This window comes from Cherax quadricarinatus, chromosome 13 (assembly GCF_038502225.1).
Source record: "Cherax quadricarinatus isolate ZL_2023a chromosome 13, ASM3850222v1, whole genome shotgun sequence".
Lineage (NCBI taxonomy): Eukaryota > Metazoa > Arthropoda > Malacostraca > Decapoda > Parastacidae > Cherax > Cherax quadricarinatus.
This window is the reverse complement of record NC_091304.1, coordinates 49,678,293-49,696,848: the sequence shown is the minus strand read 5'-3', so window position 1 is coordinate 49,696,848 and position 18,556 is coordinate 49,678,293.

Sequence of the window (18,556 nt, the reverse complement as noted above, 5' to 3'; positions counted from 1 at the left end):
CTGTGAGTAATCAAGTGTGGACCCCTGAAAACTGTGAGTAATCAAGTGTGGACCCCCTGGCAACTGTGAGTAATCAAGTGTGGACCCCTTGGCAACTGTGAGTAATCAAGTGTGGACCCCTGGCAACTGTGAGTAATCAAGTGTGGACCCCTTGGCAACTGTGAGTAATCAAGTGTTGACCCCTGACAACTGTGAGTAATCAAGTGTGGACCCCCCTGGCAACTGTGAGTAATCAAGTGTGGACCCCCTAGCAACTGTGAGTAATCAAGTGTGGACCCCTGACAACTGTGAGTAATAAAGTGTGAACCCCCTGGCAACTGTGAGTAATCAAGTGTGGACCCCTGGCAATTGTGAGTAATCAAGTGTGGACCCCTGACAACTGTGAGTAATCAAGTGTGGATCCCCTGGCAACTGTGAGTAATCAAGTGTGGACCCCCTGGCAACTGTGAGTAATCATGTGTGGACCCCCTGGCAACTGTGAGTAATCAAGTGTGGACCCCCTGGCAACTGTGAGTAATCAAGTGTGGACCCCTGGCAACTGTGAGTAACCAAGTGTGGACCCCTGACAACTGTGAGTAATCAAGTGTGGACCCCTGGCAACTGTGAGTAATCAAGTGTGGACTCCTGGCAACTGTGAATAATCAAGTGTGGACCCCTGGCAACTGTGAATAATCAAGTCTGGACCCCTGGCAACTGTGAGTAATCAAGTGTGGACCCCTGGCAACTGTGACTAATCAAGTCTGGACCCCTGGCAACTGTGAGTAGTCAAGTGTGGACCCCCTGGCAACTGTGAGTAATCAAGTGTGGACCCCTGGCAACAGTGGGCAATCAGGCGTGGACCCCTGGCAATTGTGAGTAATCAAGTGTGGACCCCCAGAGGGTGTGGACCCCTGTAGTCGATGCTGACTGGGTAGAGTACAAGGCAGTGACGCCGTTCGTGTATCAGTCTTGTGTCGGATGACAGCCTGGCTACGCCCGAGTCCCTATTAGAATCTCGGGAGATACAGCAGTTGCCCAATCAATTCTACCGAGATGTACAATTCCATTCTCTGATGAGACCTACATGGATTCGCGACAAATGGTTGCGGGGCGTACATGGGAAAGAGACGTACTCGTTAGGGTGGACCACAAAAATTCAATTTCGCTATTTTATTGTCTCATCTTCGTTGTTGTCTTCAACCCAAATAAGAAACAATCCAAACCATGTTAAAAAAAAAAATTGGGGGGATCGTTTATATAACTTAAAATGACAATTATCTTGTTTTTTCTTGGGGTATATTGACGTCAAGAGGAACCCAAATCGCCGTTTTGGGCAGTAGTAGTGTAACGAAGAACGAAATTTAATATATTTGTCCTGTTTCCTGACGAACCTTACCTAACCTAACCTAATATATTATAGCCTAAGCCTCACACCTGGCATGAAAGAATTCCTGCTTTTAAAAGCCTACTATGCATTCCACACAAAGCAAAAATCTGCCACATTTTCCTCCCCTGTCCACCCCATCAGCTGGACATAATAGCTTCTTCCACTTATTTAAGCAACGTAAATATTTAGTCTTCTTAGACTTCTTAAATCCCTCTTGTTCTTCTGCAATCCTAATTTGTCTTACCACTAACTCAATAAAATTCTGATTTATACCTTCTTACCCGGTATATACAACAAGCTTTTTTCTCTATAATTCTTACATTCTCTCATATTCTTTTTCCCCTTATACAAAGTGTCTGCCTTTAAAATCTAAGTTAAAGTCAGTAAAGATTTTAAGGCAGTTGATCATGATAAGGAATTTATTATTTATTTAGATTTAAGTAAAGCTTCTGATAGAGTACCATACAAAAGACTTAAAAATCTTAGTTTCAATCCTATCTCTTCCATTTGCTTAACCTCTGTCATTCTATCCACTGCCTGTAAACCAGGGAACGGGTGAGGGTTCAACCCCAGTGCGTTCCGTGATTCGTTTACGATCATGTTATTACGATTTCGTGAGTTACTCTTCACATACTTGTTCTCCCACAACCACCTCTGGTTCTTCCTTACGTCCACTATATGTTATTACTTCCATCTCGATGTTTGATATCTCCGTCTTCTTTTCCTAAACAGCATTTAGCAACTCAAAATAATTTCTCCTTCTTTACTGTATCTCCACCTTCCCATTTATCATCTCTCCCTCATTCATTCATTTTTGCAAAACCCATTGACTTCCCTGGCTTTCTTGCCTTATTTATCTATTTACAAAACTGTTTATTAATATCAGCAAATTTGATGAAGACTCAGCCATTCTCTCATTTTTATATTGTAAAAAAAAATTGTACTTGGAACTGGTTTCTTATATGTACATCGTTTCGCCCTCTTAACCCCACCTTTCTTCTAGTTGCCTATATCTGTTTCTTTAGTTCATACACCTTCACTTCTCTCTGTCACTAAATGATTTTATCTTCCATAAACCTTTTTACCAATGCTATGATCGAATGAAGGTTAGGTTAGGTAAGATTTGTCAGGAAACAGGCCAAGTGTTTCCTGACTCTGGTCTTCGTCGTGTGATGACCCACAAATAAAGGGCGATGAAGAGAAGGTACAGAGTAAATGCTTGAAGACTGTGTGCTACTCACGGGGAAACGATAAAAGCCTGAAGGTCACACAACGTTTGGGGAATTAGAGGTAATCAGGTTAAGTACAAAGGGAAGGTAGCTCCAATTTCTTAAGAACAAGAGTCCTTTATTAACGTTAAGGTTCCCTCATGAGGGAAATGTTTGGGTAGTGGTGTCAGTATGGAGGCGTGGGCCAGCCTCTTGTCTTCACCTCCCAGACGTTATTAACGTAACTGACAGCTACTGACAGCTGTTTGTAGTGAATATTTTCTTAAAATTTCTCAAAGTATGAAATTTATTGAAAAACTGGTCAGGAATTTTGTGAATTTGGTTTCGGGAACAGAATAGTTTTTCTCCATGTGGAAGCAAGAATATAACTAGTTTTTTTCTACATATAACAATCAAATACACTAAATTTACCTTTGACAGATAAGTCAGTGGTAGATATAAATGCAGAGGCCTAGTTCCTAGGCCTTTTGCGTATCCATGTGCTCTTGCGCTACCTTCCACAGGATGGATACGAAGTGTACAATAAACTAGCCTCTTCGGTGGCAAAATCTAAATCTGTATAATATATATACACATACGGATTTATGTCTCTCGGAGGTATATATGCTAAGAGCCTTACTTTAATCTCTAATTTAAGGATTAAAATATTCTTGACTGGTGGTGAACAGGTGACAAACAGCCATAATGACTCTGGTAATCGGTAGGTTCCAAACTTCATTAACCAAGCAGCCAACCTAAATGACACACATATAATGGGATTTTGACTTTTATTAAAGGGTGGTTCGGTAAGCCAGTGGAAGTTCTCGTTTATGTGACCTAATGTTCCATTTAGAGGCTCATTACTTAACCAAGTCCTGCATCAGGAAATACTTTTGCCTATTTCCTGACTAGCGAATCACTACCTTAAAGGTGCGGCACTGTACATATTCTGAGGAGCATATTTCTATGCATATGCAGTATGATAAACACTGTATGAATACTGAGAAATGCATTTTATGTATACACACAGTTTATATTAATCTCAGTTATGGGCTATACAGTGTTCTTGATTATTTGTGTGTAAGTAAAATGCAGTCACAAGCTTTCATAACTAACAGCCCAACCTAAATGTGTATATTTCCCATTGCATATGCAGTTAATTTAGAGGTTAAAGGTTCATGTGTGTTAGTGTACAGGAGAGTTTAACCTTGATGACTGACTTGAAGATGATTACTTTTAAGTCATAACAACTGACATGGCGCTGACAGAACCCACTTGGTATTACTGTAATGTGATAGTGTAGGAAAAAGATTATCCGTGATACATCCTCACCGGTTACATTAGTTTTTCTACTCCCACAGCCCGGCCCAGGGCCAGGTCTGTCTGGTCAACCAGGCTGTTGCTGTCGGCTTCCCAGAGGCCCACGTATTTCTCGTAGCCTCGTTGATGTGGCACTTAATGGAGGAATTGGAGTTTTGTTGATCATTTCCTCCTGTCACTGATATTTTTTTGGTGGAATGTTGAAAAATCTGGGCCCCAGGATGTTGATACAGTTCTCTCGTACTGTGCCTATGGTTCCCCTACTCTTCACTGACTTATTTTTCCCTTTATAACGTATCTCTCTCTCTGTTCTCTCCGTTCTCAACAGTTTAAATGCTTTATTGGCTCTATACGAGTTGTAAAAGATCACTGTATCTGGTCCAGCTCTAATATCTCTCTTTTGCCCTGAATGGAATCGTCAACAAAGAGTATTAGTACTGTAAGTGGACAACAAGAGGAAACTAGACAAGTATCTTCACTAGGTGCCTGGTCAACCAGGCTGTGATGGATATGTGGAGCAGCGGACCTCCAGCAGCAACAGCCTGGTTGACCAGGCAAGCACCAGACTAACCTGGCTCATGGCCGGGTTCAGAGTAGAGAAATTCAAGAAATTCTTCAAAGGTCAGAGGTAAGGTAAGGCGAGAAAGTACAGGCGATTTGCATAGTGTCATCAACGGCAATCTCACACTTGTTTTCAAAGTTCTCACTAACCATCCGGACGTTTGTCTAGTTTTTGCAACATTTGATTTATTGTGCTTTCTGAAGGAGAAGCCAGTGGACATTATTACACATATTTCTTCTATTTTGTTTTGGTGGCCCTTACGTGTTTTATGTACTGTGTCCCCCTTGAGTTCCTTATTTTTCCTACATCTGAGCAATTGAAATTTATCACCAATGAATTTATTATTATTATCTGTTGATTATTGGAAGACTTTGGCTTATAACCTCTTGCAAATAATGATATCACGCTTTGGCATGTATTTTTTATCCACATCTGCTATAGGCCATGGATTGGGCCGCAGGGGGGTTAACCCCCGGAACACCCTTCAGGACTGGAAACAGTAAAGGCGCCTGGAACTTACCTTGCGGTACTGAGCGCGTTTAAATTGCTAATGCTAGATTTTACTCTGCTTACTGTTACTTTGTGTTCTGTTTGTCAGAAAATTGAACATACGTTTACCTAATTTTCCTGTTATATCATCTAGCGTCATTTTATGCATTATCAGAGCATACTACGGGCTGGGTTAGAACCCGCGATCACAGAATCATAAAACTCCAGACCGACGCTTTATCACCCAGTGGTCCCCTTCGTCAGAAACCTCAGCATCATCCTCGTGGCAGACATGAGCTTCCTGCTCTAAATCCATATTGGTTTGCTTTTCCATTTACAATAAGATCTGGCATCAATGCACCTTTTCAAAGACGCTGTGTAATGTTGGTACCACTGATATATAATATTTTCCTTGCCCTCTACTGCTCCTTTGTGATGAGTTGTGTCTGCTCATCTGATGTTTCACTTATATTTAAGCTCTTTCTCCAGAGCTCACCGAATACCATTTTGCACTTCTTAACAAACAAGGATTTCCATGAATCCGGCTCAAGAACAGAATGGGTTACCATGTTTTCCATTTCTTTTTCAAATTCTATGGTATTAAGGCTCATGTCATATATATATATAATGATTCGTAGAACATTCTAGGCTAAAATGTGTTACCATATTTAAGGAACTCTGGTATTTCTGCTGCCTGTTTACAACCCTGTGTTGTGGTATAAACAACGGCCAGTGCCACAAGTATCACTCAACAAGTTAGACTAAGTCGTGTGTGATTTATAATCTTGTCACCAAATTACTAATATGTGGGACGGTTTGAAGCTTCTACAGAAAAACGTTCGAAAAGGATAAAAAGTAACAAATTAATATATAATACTATCTAAACTAATATTAGTGTTGATGTAAGCTACCTTGCTCGCTGACAGTCTGGTGTTTGTTAATGTGCTGATAGCCAAATCACGAGACTAAATCATCAACATGTTGGAGCATCAGACGGTGACGTGGATCATTGATACAGCGTTTGTCTCTCACAACGGAGACGACCCGGTTCCATCTCTTGTCTGAAAGAGACGTATGGGTTTAGCTGTGTCTGACTTAAGAGAGACACAGATGCTGTGTCTCACTTAAGAGATACACAGATGCAACATTCTCACTCTTCATGGCAAGACTTCCAACATGCTAAAATCAATGATTTCATTTTCCTTTATATTTTGTCTGGGGTGCACGCTTGTCGTGCTCACGTGTTTAAACATCTTACCTGATGTTATGTCTGTACAATCAACTTGCTCAAGTGGGGGCTCACTTAAAGCTCCCAAGCTCACGTGTCTGCACATGGGAGGTCATCACTTGAGCGCCTGCTAATAGCACCCACAGTAATATATTGCGTTGGTGCTTGCTTACACCTCCTAGGAAATTGGTTATCTGTATCTATTGGCCAATAGATGGTACTCTTACGTTTTAGTACGTTCATATGTTGTAAAGAACGGTATAACATTAACATATATTAACAAACATAGTTTCTGTTGTTTCTGTTAGACATGGGGTAACTCTGATATCTAAAGACAAAGGTAATGTTATCATACTAATTACATTTAATTATGTAAGAATAAACGATACAATACGGTGGATGGAACAATTCACAGCTGACCCACAAATTAGACGACTTTTTGGTATGTCCTGGACCATTATTAAGCCGGGAATAGCTGTTGGGTAATTATGAATCGTCTCACCCATGAATTCATGGACGAAAGGCATGATAAAACTAAACAATAAAAACAGCGTTTTAAATTTCATGAGTTACACGCTAAACGATCTTAACTTTATATAAACATCCCACCGCAAAAAAAAAAAAAATCCCTTTTCGTCTCAACATCCAACACCTAACTTCACCCAAACATCAACTCATGATGTCTTTTAACTCGTCCATACTCTAAAAAAAATAAATATCTCCATATCCCACCAAAAGCCAAACAAAAATCCTATCTCCCTCAGAAAAATTTAAATCTCCATCAGAACAACACGGGATGACCTCTGCCTCCATCAAAAGAAAAGACAGCGTCTTACTCCCTGAGAAGAAGCAAAGCAGACGGGCTTGCTACACCTGGCACCCAGTACAAAGGTCGCCAGTATCCTGCTGTACATCACAGGCGTCTCTATAATTCACAGCGCCGGCACGGCATAATCACAGCGCACCCACGACTTTTGGGGGTTTAATTCTAAGATTCCCTTTGGCCTCCATGTGAGGGGGTCAGGGGGGGTTCACAAAAAAATATCGTATACACCTCGTTTCCTTGCCAGTCTCTCCAGTGCTTATCTAATTTCTTTCTCCGTTCAATAATTCCTTTCTTCCTGATTATTAACATAATCCAGCGTGTATAATCGGTAAACCTCCTCCTCCTCTTTCTCATCCCCCTGCATTACAGTTCGTCCTCCATGTTACGGAGATAATATCTGTTGCTAATGGCTTTCATTAGAGTCCCTGTGCTGTTTGTATCATGGCTGCCACCCAGAGCACTGAAGGGTAATACAAGTATTAACCTTACATTCTCTGTGGCTGTTGCTCTGACCACTCACGGAAGGCGTGGTCAGGGTTCCAGTATGAAGACAACACCGTTGTCAGGGTTTCAGTATGAAGACATAACAACGTCGTCAGGGTTTCAGTGTGAAGACATAACATCGTCGTCAGGGTTCCAGTATGAAGACAACACCGTTGTCAGGGTTCCAGTATGAAGACATAACATCGTCGTCAGGGTTCCAGTATGAAGACATAACATCGTTGTCAGGGTTTCAGTATGAAGACATAACACCGTCGTCAGGGTTCCAGTATGAAGACATAACATCGTCGTCAGGGTTCCAGTATGAAGACATAACATCGTCGTCAGGGTTCCAGTATGAAGACATAACATCGTCGTCAGGGTTCCAGTATGAAGACATAACATCGTTGTCAGGGTTTCAGTATGAAGACATAACACCGTCGTCAGGGTTCCAGTATGAAGACATAACATCGTCGTCAGGGTTCCAGTATGAAGACATAACATCGTCGTCAGGGTTCCAGTATGAAGACATAACATCGTTGTCAGGGTTCCAGTATGAAGACATAACATCGTCGTCAGGGTTCCAGTATGAAGACATAACATCGTCGTCAGGGTTCCAGTATGAAGACAACACCGTTGTCAGGGTTCCAGTATGAAGACATAACATCGTCGTCAGGGTTCCAGTATGAAGACATAACATCGTTGTCAGGGTTTCAGTATGAAGACATAACACCGTCGTCAGGGTTCCAGTATGAAGACATAACATCGTCGTCAGGGTTCCAGTATGAAGACATAACATCGTCGTCAGGGTTCCAGTATGAAGACATAACATCGTTGTCAGGGTTCCAGTATGAAGACATAACATCGTCGTCAGGGTTCCAGTATGAAGACATAACATCGTTGTCAGGGTTTCAGTATGAAGACATAACACCGTCGTCAGGGTTTCAGTGTGAAGACATAACACCGTCGTCTGGGTTCCAGTGTGAAGACAACACCTTTGTCAGGGTTCCACCAGTGAGTGATCCCTGACTTGTACTTGTTCTTAAAACTCAATACCAAAGCTTTTCAGCCAATTTTCCTAACGGAGAAAACCAAAATGATTAGTGATATTCAAAGTCTATCGATTCCTCGAAGGTTTACAGCCTATCGACTACACGAGGTTCACCACCTGTCACGAAGATTTTATTCCCTAAAACTGGGATTAAACTCAGAGTATATACACACCGTGATATATACACATCACAATGTGTGTACATTCTTTCCGAATGTACACTTGTGTATCTTTACAGAGGAAACGTTTCGCCACACATTGGCTTCATCAGTCCAATACAAAGAAGAATAAAGATCAGAAGGAGTTTGAGGTAATCAGTCCCTCATTTTCCACAATAAAGATGCCCGAGTATTGGACATGTGTCTAATTTATCAACTTGACGGTTCTCTAAACCATTTACTACATCATACAGTCAAAAACTAATAATAAAGTCCTGATCTCGAGCCTCGAACGGCCGATAATCACTCGTTTTTTTTTATTAATCTTCATTTATTAACCAGACACTTCTATTTATAGTTTCATTACCTAGTTCATGCTTTGTTTACAGTCTTTTTAAAGACTTCAGTTGTGTTTCTTAATATTGTGACTTTGAGAGTCGGGATAATTTTATCCGATTGGTCAAAAGAAAATTCTTTTACGCAAGAAAGACATATAAATTGTTATTTAATACAGAGAGACTTCCACTGTTGTACCTTCTAAATTTAATAAAAAATTGCAAAGATGCGTATTGATTAGATGTTGCAGAAATATTAATTATTTTTAACTGGTAATATCTGGGAATATTCTTGTCTCCCGTGTCTTAGTTTTTAGGTTCGCACCTAATGAGTTTTAATGTATGTATGTGTGTATGTCCTGTGGTAGTAGGTTGGTAGACAGTAACCTCCCAGGGAGGTACTACCGTCCTGTGGTAGTAGGTTGATAGACAGTAACCTCCCAGGGAGGTACTACCGTCCTGTGGTAGTAGGTTGGTAGACAGTAACCTCCCAGGGAGGTACTACCGTCCTGTGGTAGTAGGTTGGTAGACAGCAACCACCCAGGGAGGTACTACCGTCCTGTGGTAGTAGGTTGGTAGACAGTAACCTCCCAGGGAGGTATTACCGTCCTGTGGTAGTAGGTTGGTAGACAGTAACCTCCCAGGGAGGTATTACCGTCCTGTGGTAGTAGGTTGGTAGACAGTAACCTCCCAGGGAGGTACTACCGTCCTGTGGTAGTAGGTTGGTAGACAGGAACCTCCCAGGGAGGTACTACCGTCCTGTGGTAGTAGGTTGGTAGACAGTAACCTCCCAGGGAGGTATTACCGTCCTGTGGTAGTAGGTTGGTAGACAGTAACCTCCCAGGGAGGTATTACCGTCCTGTGGTAGTAGGTTGGTAGACAGTAACCTCCCAGGGAGGTACTACCATCCTGTGGTAGTAGGTTGGTAGACAGTAACCTCCCAGGGAGGTACTACCGTCCTGTGGTAGTAGGTTGGTAGACAGTAACCTCCCAGGGAGGTACTACCGTCCTGTGGTAGTAGGTTGGTAGACAACAACCGCCCAGGGAGGTACTACCGTCCTGTGGTAGTAGGTTGGTAGACAGCAACCACCCAGGGAGGTACTACCGTCCTGTGGTAGTAGGTTGGTAGACAGCAACCACCCAGGGAGGTACTACCGTCCTGTGGTAGTAGGTTGGTAGACAGTAACCTCCCAGGGAGGTACTACCGTCCTGTGGTAGTAGGTTGGTAGACAGTAACCTCCCAGGGAGGTACTACCGTCCTGTGGTAGTAGGTTGGTAGACAGTAACCTCCCAGGGAGGTACTACCGTCCTGTGGTAGTAGGTTGGTAGACAGCAACCACCCAGGGAGGTACTACCGTCCTGTGGTAGTAGGTTGGTAGACAGCAACCACCCAGGGAGGTACTACCGTCCTGTGGTAGTAGGTTGGTAGACAGTAACCTCCCAGGGAGGTACTACCGTCCTGTGGTAGTAGGTTGGTAGACAACAACCGCCCAGGGAGGTACTACCGTCCTGTGGTAGTAGGTTGGTAGACAGCAACCACCCAGGGAGGTACTACCGTCCTGTGGTAGTAGGTTGGTAGACAGCAACCACCCAGGGAGGTACTACCGTCCTGTGGTAGTAGGTTGGTAGACAGTAACCTCCCAGGGAGGTACTACCGTCCTGTGGTAGTAGGTTGGTAGACAGTAACCTCCCAGGGAGGTACTACCGTCCTGTGGTAGTAGGTTGGTAGACAGCAACCACCCAGGGAGGTACTACCGTCCTGTGGTAGTAGGTTGGTAGACAGTAACCTCCCAGGGAGGTACTACCATCCTGTGGTAGTAGGTTGGTAGACAGTAACCTCCCAGGGAGGTACTACCGTCCTGTGGTAGTAGGTTGGTAGACAGTAACCTCTCAGGGAGGTACTACCGTCCTGTGGTAGTAGGTTGGTAGACAGTAACCTCCCAGGGAGGTACTACCGTCCTGTGGTAGTAGGTTGGTAGACAGTAACCTCCCAGGGAGGTACTACCGTCCTGTGGTAGTAGGTTGGTAGACAGCAACCTCCCAGGGAGGTACTACCGTCCTGTGGTAGTAGGTTGGTAGACAGTAACCTCCCAGGGAGGTACTACCGTCCTGTGGTAGTAGGTTGGTAGACAGTAACCTCCCAGGGAGGTACTACCGTCCTGTGGTAGTAGGTTGGTAGACAGTAACCTCCCAGGGAGGTACTACCGTCCTGTGGTAGTAGGTTGGTAGACAGTAACCTCCCAGGGAGGTACTACCGTCCTGTGGTAGTAGGTTGGTAGACAGTAACCTCCCAGGGAGGTACTACCGTCCTGTGGTAGTAGGTTGGTAGACAGTAACCTCCCAGGGAGGTACTACCGTCCTGTGGTAGTAGGTTGGTAGACAGTAACCTCCCAGGGAGGTACTACCGTCCTGTGGTAGTAGGTTGGTAGACAGTAACCTCCCAGGGAGGTACTACCGTCCTGTGGTAGTAGGTTGGTAGACAGCAACCACCCAGGGAGGTACTACCGTCCTGTGGTAGTAAGTTGGTAGACAGTAACCTCCCAGGGAGGTACTACCGTCCTGTGGTAGTAGGTTGGTAGACAGTAACCTCCCAGGGAGGTACTACCGTCCTGTGGTAGTAGGTTGGTAGACAACAACCACCCAGGGAGGTACTACCGTCCTGTGGTAGTAGGTTGGTAGACAGCAACCACCCAGGGAGGTACTACCGTCCTGTGGTAGTAGGTTGGTAGACAGCAACCACCCAGGGAGGTACTACCATCCTGTGGTAGTAGGTTGGTAGACAGCAACCACCCAGGGAGGTACTACCGTCCTGTGGTAATAGGTTGGTAGACAGTAACCTCCCAGGGAGGTACTGCCGTCCTGTGGTAGTAGGTTGGTAGACAGCAGCCTCCCAGGGAGGTACTACCATCCTGTGGTAGTAGGTTGGTAGACAGTAACCTCCCAGGGATGTACTATCGTCCTGGGGTAGCAGGTTGGTAGACAGTAACCTCCCAGGGAGGTACTACCGTCCTGTGGTAGTAGGTTGGTAGACAGCAACCTCCCAGGGAGGTACTACCGTCCTGTGGTAGTAGGTTGATAGACAGTAACCTCCCAGGGAGGTACTACCGTCCTGTGGTAGTAGGTTGGTAGACAGTAACCTCCCAGGGAGGTACTACCGTCCTGTGGTAGTAGGTTGGTAGACAGCAACCACCCAGGGAGGTACTACCGTCCTGTGGTAGTAGGTTGATAGACAGTAACCTCCCAGGGAGGTACTACCGTCCTGAGGTAGTAGGTTGATAGACAGTAACCTCCCAGGGAGGTACTACCGTCCTGTGGTAGTAGGTTGATAGACAGTAACCTCCCAGGGAGGTACTACCGTCCTGTGGTAGTAGGTTGGTAGACAGTACCCTCCCAGGGAGGTATTACCGTCCTGTGGTAGTAGGTTGGTAGACAGTAACCTACCAGGGAGGTACTACCGTCCTGTGGTAGTAGGTTGGTAGACAGTAACCTCCCAGGGAGGTACTACCGTCCTGTGGTAGTAGGTTGGTAGACAGCAACCACCCAGTGAGGTACTACCGTCCTGTGGTAGTAGGTTGGTAGACAGTAACCTCCCAGGGAGGTACTACCGTCCTGTGGTAGTAGGTTGGTAGACAGTAACCTACCAGGGAGGTACTACCGTCCTGTGGTAGTAGGTTGGTAGACAGTAACCTCACAGGGAGGTACTACCGTCCTGTGGTAGTAGGTTGGTAGACAGTAACCTCCCAGGGAGGTACTACCATCCTGTGGTAGTAGGTTGATAGACAGTAACCTCCCAGGGAGGTACTACCATCCTGTGGTAGTAGGTTGGTAGACAGCAACCACCCAGGGAGGTACTACCGTCCTGTGGTAGTAGGTTGGTAGACAGTAACCTCCCAGGGAGGTACTACCGTCCTGTGGTAGTAGGTTGGTAGACAGTAACCTACCAGGGAGGTACTACCGTCCTGTGGTAGTAGGTTGGTAGACAGTAACCTCCCAGGGAGGTACTACCGTCCTGTGGTAGTAGGTTGGTAGACAGTAACCTCCCAGGGAGGTACTACCGTCCTGTGGTAGTAGGTTGGTAGACAGTAACCTCCCAGGGAGGTACTACCGTCCTGTGGTAGTAGGTTGGTAGACAGTAACCTCCCAGGGAGGTACTACCGTCCTGTGGTAGTAGGTTGGTAGACAGCAACCTCCCAGGGAGGTACTACCGTTCTGTGGTAGTAGGTTGGTAGACAGTAACCTCCCAGGGAGGTACTACCGTCCTGTGGTAGTAGGTTGGTAGACAGTAACCTCCCAGGGAGGTACTACCATCCTGTGGTAGTAGGTTGGTAGACAGTAACCTCCCAGGGAGGTACTACCGTCCTGTGGTAGTAGGTTGGTAGACAGTAACCTCGCAGAGAGGTACTACCGTCCTGTGGTAGTAGGTTGGTAGACAGTAACCTCCCAGGGAGGTACTACCATCCTGTGGTAGTAGGTTGATAGACAGTAACCTCCCAGGGAGGTACTACCATTCTGTGGTAGTAGGTTGGTAGACAGCAACCACCCAGGGAGGTACTACCGTCCTGTGGTAGTAGGTTGGTAGACAGTAACCTCCCAGGGAGGTACTACCGTCCTGTGGTAGTAGGTTGATAGACAGTAACCTCCCAGGGAGGTACTACCATCCTGTGGTAGTAGGTTGGTAGACAACAACCACCCAGGGTGGTACTACCGTCCTGTGGTAGTAGGTTGATAGACAGTAACCTCCCAGGGAGGTACTACCGTCCTGCGGTAGAAGGTTGGTAAACAGTAACCTCCCAGGGAGGTACTACCGTCCTGTGGTAGTAGGTTGGTAGATAGTAACCTCCCAGGGAGGTACTACCGTCCTGTGGTAGTAGGTTGGTAGACAGTAACCTCGCAGGGAGGTACTACCGTCCTGTGGTAGTAGGTTGGTAGACAGCAACCTCCCAGGGAGGTACTACCGTCCTGTGGTAGTAGGTTTGTAGACAGTAACCTCCCAGGGAGGTACTACCGTCCTGTGGTAGTAGGTTGGTAGACAGCAACCACCCAGGGACGTACTACCGTCCTGTGGTAGTAGGTTGGTAGACAGTAACCTCCCAGGGAGGTACTACCGTCCTGTGGTAGTAGGTAGGTAGACAGTAACCTCCCAGGGAGGTACTACCGTCCTGTGGTAGTAGGTTGGTAGACAGTAACCTCCCAGGGAGGTACTACCGTCCTGTGGTAGTAGGTTGGTAGACAGTAACCTCCCAGGGAGGTACTACCTTCCTGTGGTAGTAGGTTGGGGGACAGTAACCTACCAGGGAGGTACTACCGTCCTGTGGTAGTAGGTTGGTAGACAGTAACCTCCCAGGGAGGTACTACCGTCCTGTGGTAGTAGGTTGATAGACAGTAACCTCCCAGGGAGGTACTACCATCCTGTGGTAGTAGGTTGGTAGACAGCAACCACCCAGGGTTGTACTACCGTCCTGTGGTAGTAGGTTGGTAGACAGTAACCTCCCAGGGAGGTATTACCGTCCTGTGGTAGTAGGTTGGTAGACAGTAACCTCCCAGGGAGGTACTACCGTCCTGTGGTAGTAGGTTGGTAGACAGTAACCTCCCAGGGAGGTACTACCGTCCTGTGGTAGTAGGTTGGTAGACAGTAACCTCCCAGGGAGGTACTACAATCCTGTGGTAGTAGGTTGGTAGACAGTAACCTACCAGGGAGGTACTACAGTCCTGTGGTAGTAGGTTGGTAGACAGTAACCTCGCAGGGAGGTACTACCGTCATGTGGTAGTAGGTTGGTAGACAGTAACCTCCCAGGGAGGTACTACCATCCTGTGGTAGTAGGTTGATAGACAGTAACCTCCCAGGGAGGTACTACCATCCTGTGGTAGTAGGTTTGTAGACAGCAACCACCCAGGGAGGTACTACCGTCTTGTGGTAGTAGGTTGGTAGACAGTAACCTCCCAGGGAGGTACTACCGTCCTGTGGTAGTAGGTTGATAGACAGTAACCTCCCAGGGAGGTACTACCATCCTGTGGTAGTAGGTTGGTAGACAGCAACCACCAAGGGTGGTACTACCGTCCTGTGGTAGTAGGTTGATAGACAGTAACCTCCCAGGGAGGTACTACCGTCCTGCGGTAGAAGGTTGGTAGACCGTAACCTCCAAGGGAGGTACTACCGTCCTGTGGTAGTAGGTTGGTAGATAGTAACCTCCCAGGGAGGTACTACCGTCCTGTGGTAGTAGGTAGGTAGACAGTAACCTCCCAGGGAGGTACTACCGTCCTGTGGTAGTAGGTTGGTAGACAGTAACCTCCCAGGGAGGTACTACCGTCCTGTGGTAGTAGGTTGGTAGACAGTAACCTCCAAGGGAGGTACTACCATCCTGTGGTAGTAGGTTGGTAGACAGTAACCTACCAGGGAGGTACTACCGTCCTGTGGTAGTAGGTTGGTAGACAGTAACCTCCCAGGGAGGTACTACCGTCCTGTGGTAGTAGGTTGATAGACAGTAACCTCCCAGGGAGGTACTACCATCCTGTGGTAGTAGGTTGGTAGACAGCAACCACCCAGGGTGGTACTACCGTCCTGTGGTAGTAGGTTGGTAGACAGTAACCTCCCAGGGAGGTATTACCGTCCTGTGGTAGTAGGTTGGTAGACAGTAACCTCCCAGGGAGGTACTACCGTCCTGTGGTAGTAGGTTGGTAGACAGTAACCTCCCAGGGAGGTACTACCGTCCTGTGGTAGTAGGTTGGTAGACAGTAACCTCCCAGGGAGGTACTACAATCCTGTGGTAGTAGGTTGGTAGACAGTAACCTACCAGGGAGGTACTACAGTCCTGTGGTAGTAGGTTGGTAGACAGTAACCTCGCAGGGAGGTACTACCGTCATCTGGTAGTAGGTTGGTAGACAGTAACCTCCCAGGGAGGTACTACCATCCTGTGGTAGTAGGTTGATAGACAGTAACCTCCCAGGGAGGTACTACCATCCTGTGGTAGTAGGTTTGTAGACAGCAACCACCCAGGGAGGTACTACCGTCTTGTGGTAGTAGGTTGGTAGACAGTAACCTCCCAGGGAGGTACTACCGTCCTGTGGTAGTAGGTTGATAGACAGTAACCTCCCAGGGAGGTACTACCATCCTGTGGTAGTAGGTTGGTATACAGCAACCACCAAGGGTGGTACTACCGTCCTGTGGTAGTAGGTTGATAGACAGTAACATCCCAGGGAGGTACTACCGTCCTGCGGTAGAAGGTTGGTAGACCGTAACCTCCAAGGGAGGTACTACCGTCCTGTGGTAGTAGGTTGGTAGATAGTAACCTCCCAGGGAGGTACTACCGTCCTGTGGTAGTAGGTTGGTAGACAGTAACCTCCCAGGGAGGTACTACCGTCCTGTGGTAGTAGGTTGGTAGACAGCAACCTCCCAGGGAGGTACTACCGTCCTGTGGTAGTAGGTTGGTAGACAGCAACCACCCAGGGAGGTACTACCGTCCTGTAGTAGCAGGTTGGTAGATATCGAGGGTTGAAGGTAGACACACTTGTTGGATGGTAACATATATATTGTCAAACTGTGATGATGAATGTGGAGCCCAGCCTCTGCCTGTCTTCGCCTGTAGGTCTACGCCGACTGAGAGGGAGGCAGAGGTACGAGCCTACACATGCGCATCCCGTGACGTCACACAAAGTCACAGGCCTACAAGGGATCTCGTATCTAAAGCACATGGACGATACTAATATGCTATGCTATATAACACAGGGATCAGCAACTATGCTGACATAGACAGCAACCACCCGGGGAGGTACTACCGTCCTGTTGTAGTAGATTGGTAGACAGCAACCACCCGGGGAGGTACTACCGTCCTGTGGTAGTAGGTTGGTAGACAGCAACCACCCAGGGAGGTATTACCGTAATGTGTTAGTAGGTTGGTAGACAGCAACCACCCAAGGAGTTACTACCGTCCTGTGGCAGTAGGCTGGTAGACGGCAACTTCCCAGGGAGGCACTGCCGTCCTGTGATAGTAGGTTGGTAGACAGCAACCGCCCAGGGAGGTACTACCGTCCTGTGGTAGTAGGTTGGTAGACAGCAACCACCCAGGGAGGTACTACCGTCCTGTGGTAGTAGGTTGGTAGACAGCAACCACCCAGGGAGGTACTACCGTCCTGTGGCAGTAGGTTGGTAGACAGCAACCGCCCAGGGAGGTACTACCGTCCTGTGGTAGTAGGTTGGTAGACAGCAACCACCCAGGGAGGTACTACCGTCCTGTGGTAGTAGGTTGGTAGACAGCAACCACCCAGGGAGGTACTACCGTCCTGTGGTAGCAGGTTGGTAGACAGCAACCACCCAGGGAGGTACTACCGTCCTGTGGTAGTAGGTTGGTAGACAGCAACCACCCAGGGAGGTACTACCGTCCTGTGGTAGTAGGTTGGTAGACAGCAACCGCCCAGGGAGGTACTACCGTCATGTGGTAGTAGGTTGGTAGACAACAACCACCCAGGGAGGTACTACCATCCTGTGGTAGTAGGTTGGTAGACAGCAACCACCCAGGGAGGTACTACCGTCCTGTGGTAGTAGGTTGGTAGACAGCAACCACCCAGGGAGGTACTACCGTCCTGTGGTAGTAGGTTGGTAGACAGCAACCGCCCAGGGAGGTACTACCGTCCTGTGGTAGTAGGTTGGTAGACAACAACCACCCAGGGAGGTACTACCGTCCTGTGGTAGTAGGTTGGTAGACAACAACCGCCCAGGGAGGTACTACCGTCCTGTGATAGTAGGTTGGTAGACAACAACCACCCAGGGAGGTACTACCATCCTGTGGTAGTAGGTTGGTAGACAGTAACCACCCAGGGAGGTACTACCGTCCTGTGGTAGTAGGTTGGTAGACAGTAACCACCCAGGGAGGTACTACCGTCCTACCAAGCGAGTGCATAACGTGAACCTGTAATTGTTTGTACATGAGTGTAGGATTGCTGGTGTCTTTTTTCTGTCTTATTAACATTTAAGATTTCAAGTATGTCTTGTTACTTCTGTTTACACTTAGATAACACTACACATGCATATATGTATATATATATATATATATATATATATATATATATATATATATATATATATATATATATATATATATATATATATATATATATATATATATATATATATATATACATACATATATATATATATATATATATATATATATATATATATATATATATATATATATATATATATATATATATATATATATATATATATATATATATATGCAAGGAATTCGCAAGAGCATGCGAAATATACACAAACACTGATGTCTGGCTGAAGGAGACTCTAACCTAAGAACCTTGGCACAAGGTACGCAGTGCTTTACCAATCTACCCACACTGGACAATACATTGGCGTGCAACTTGCGTTACACGTTGATCCAAGGCAGCCAACTTTCAGGGAGAAGGCTTACAGCTTTTCATCTCATCCCCTGCATGCATCAGCCTTACTAGAGATTTTAACAATGCAAGGAATTCGCGAGAGCAGGCGAAATATACACAAACATTGATCTTTGGCTGAAGGA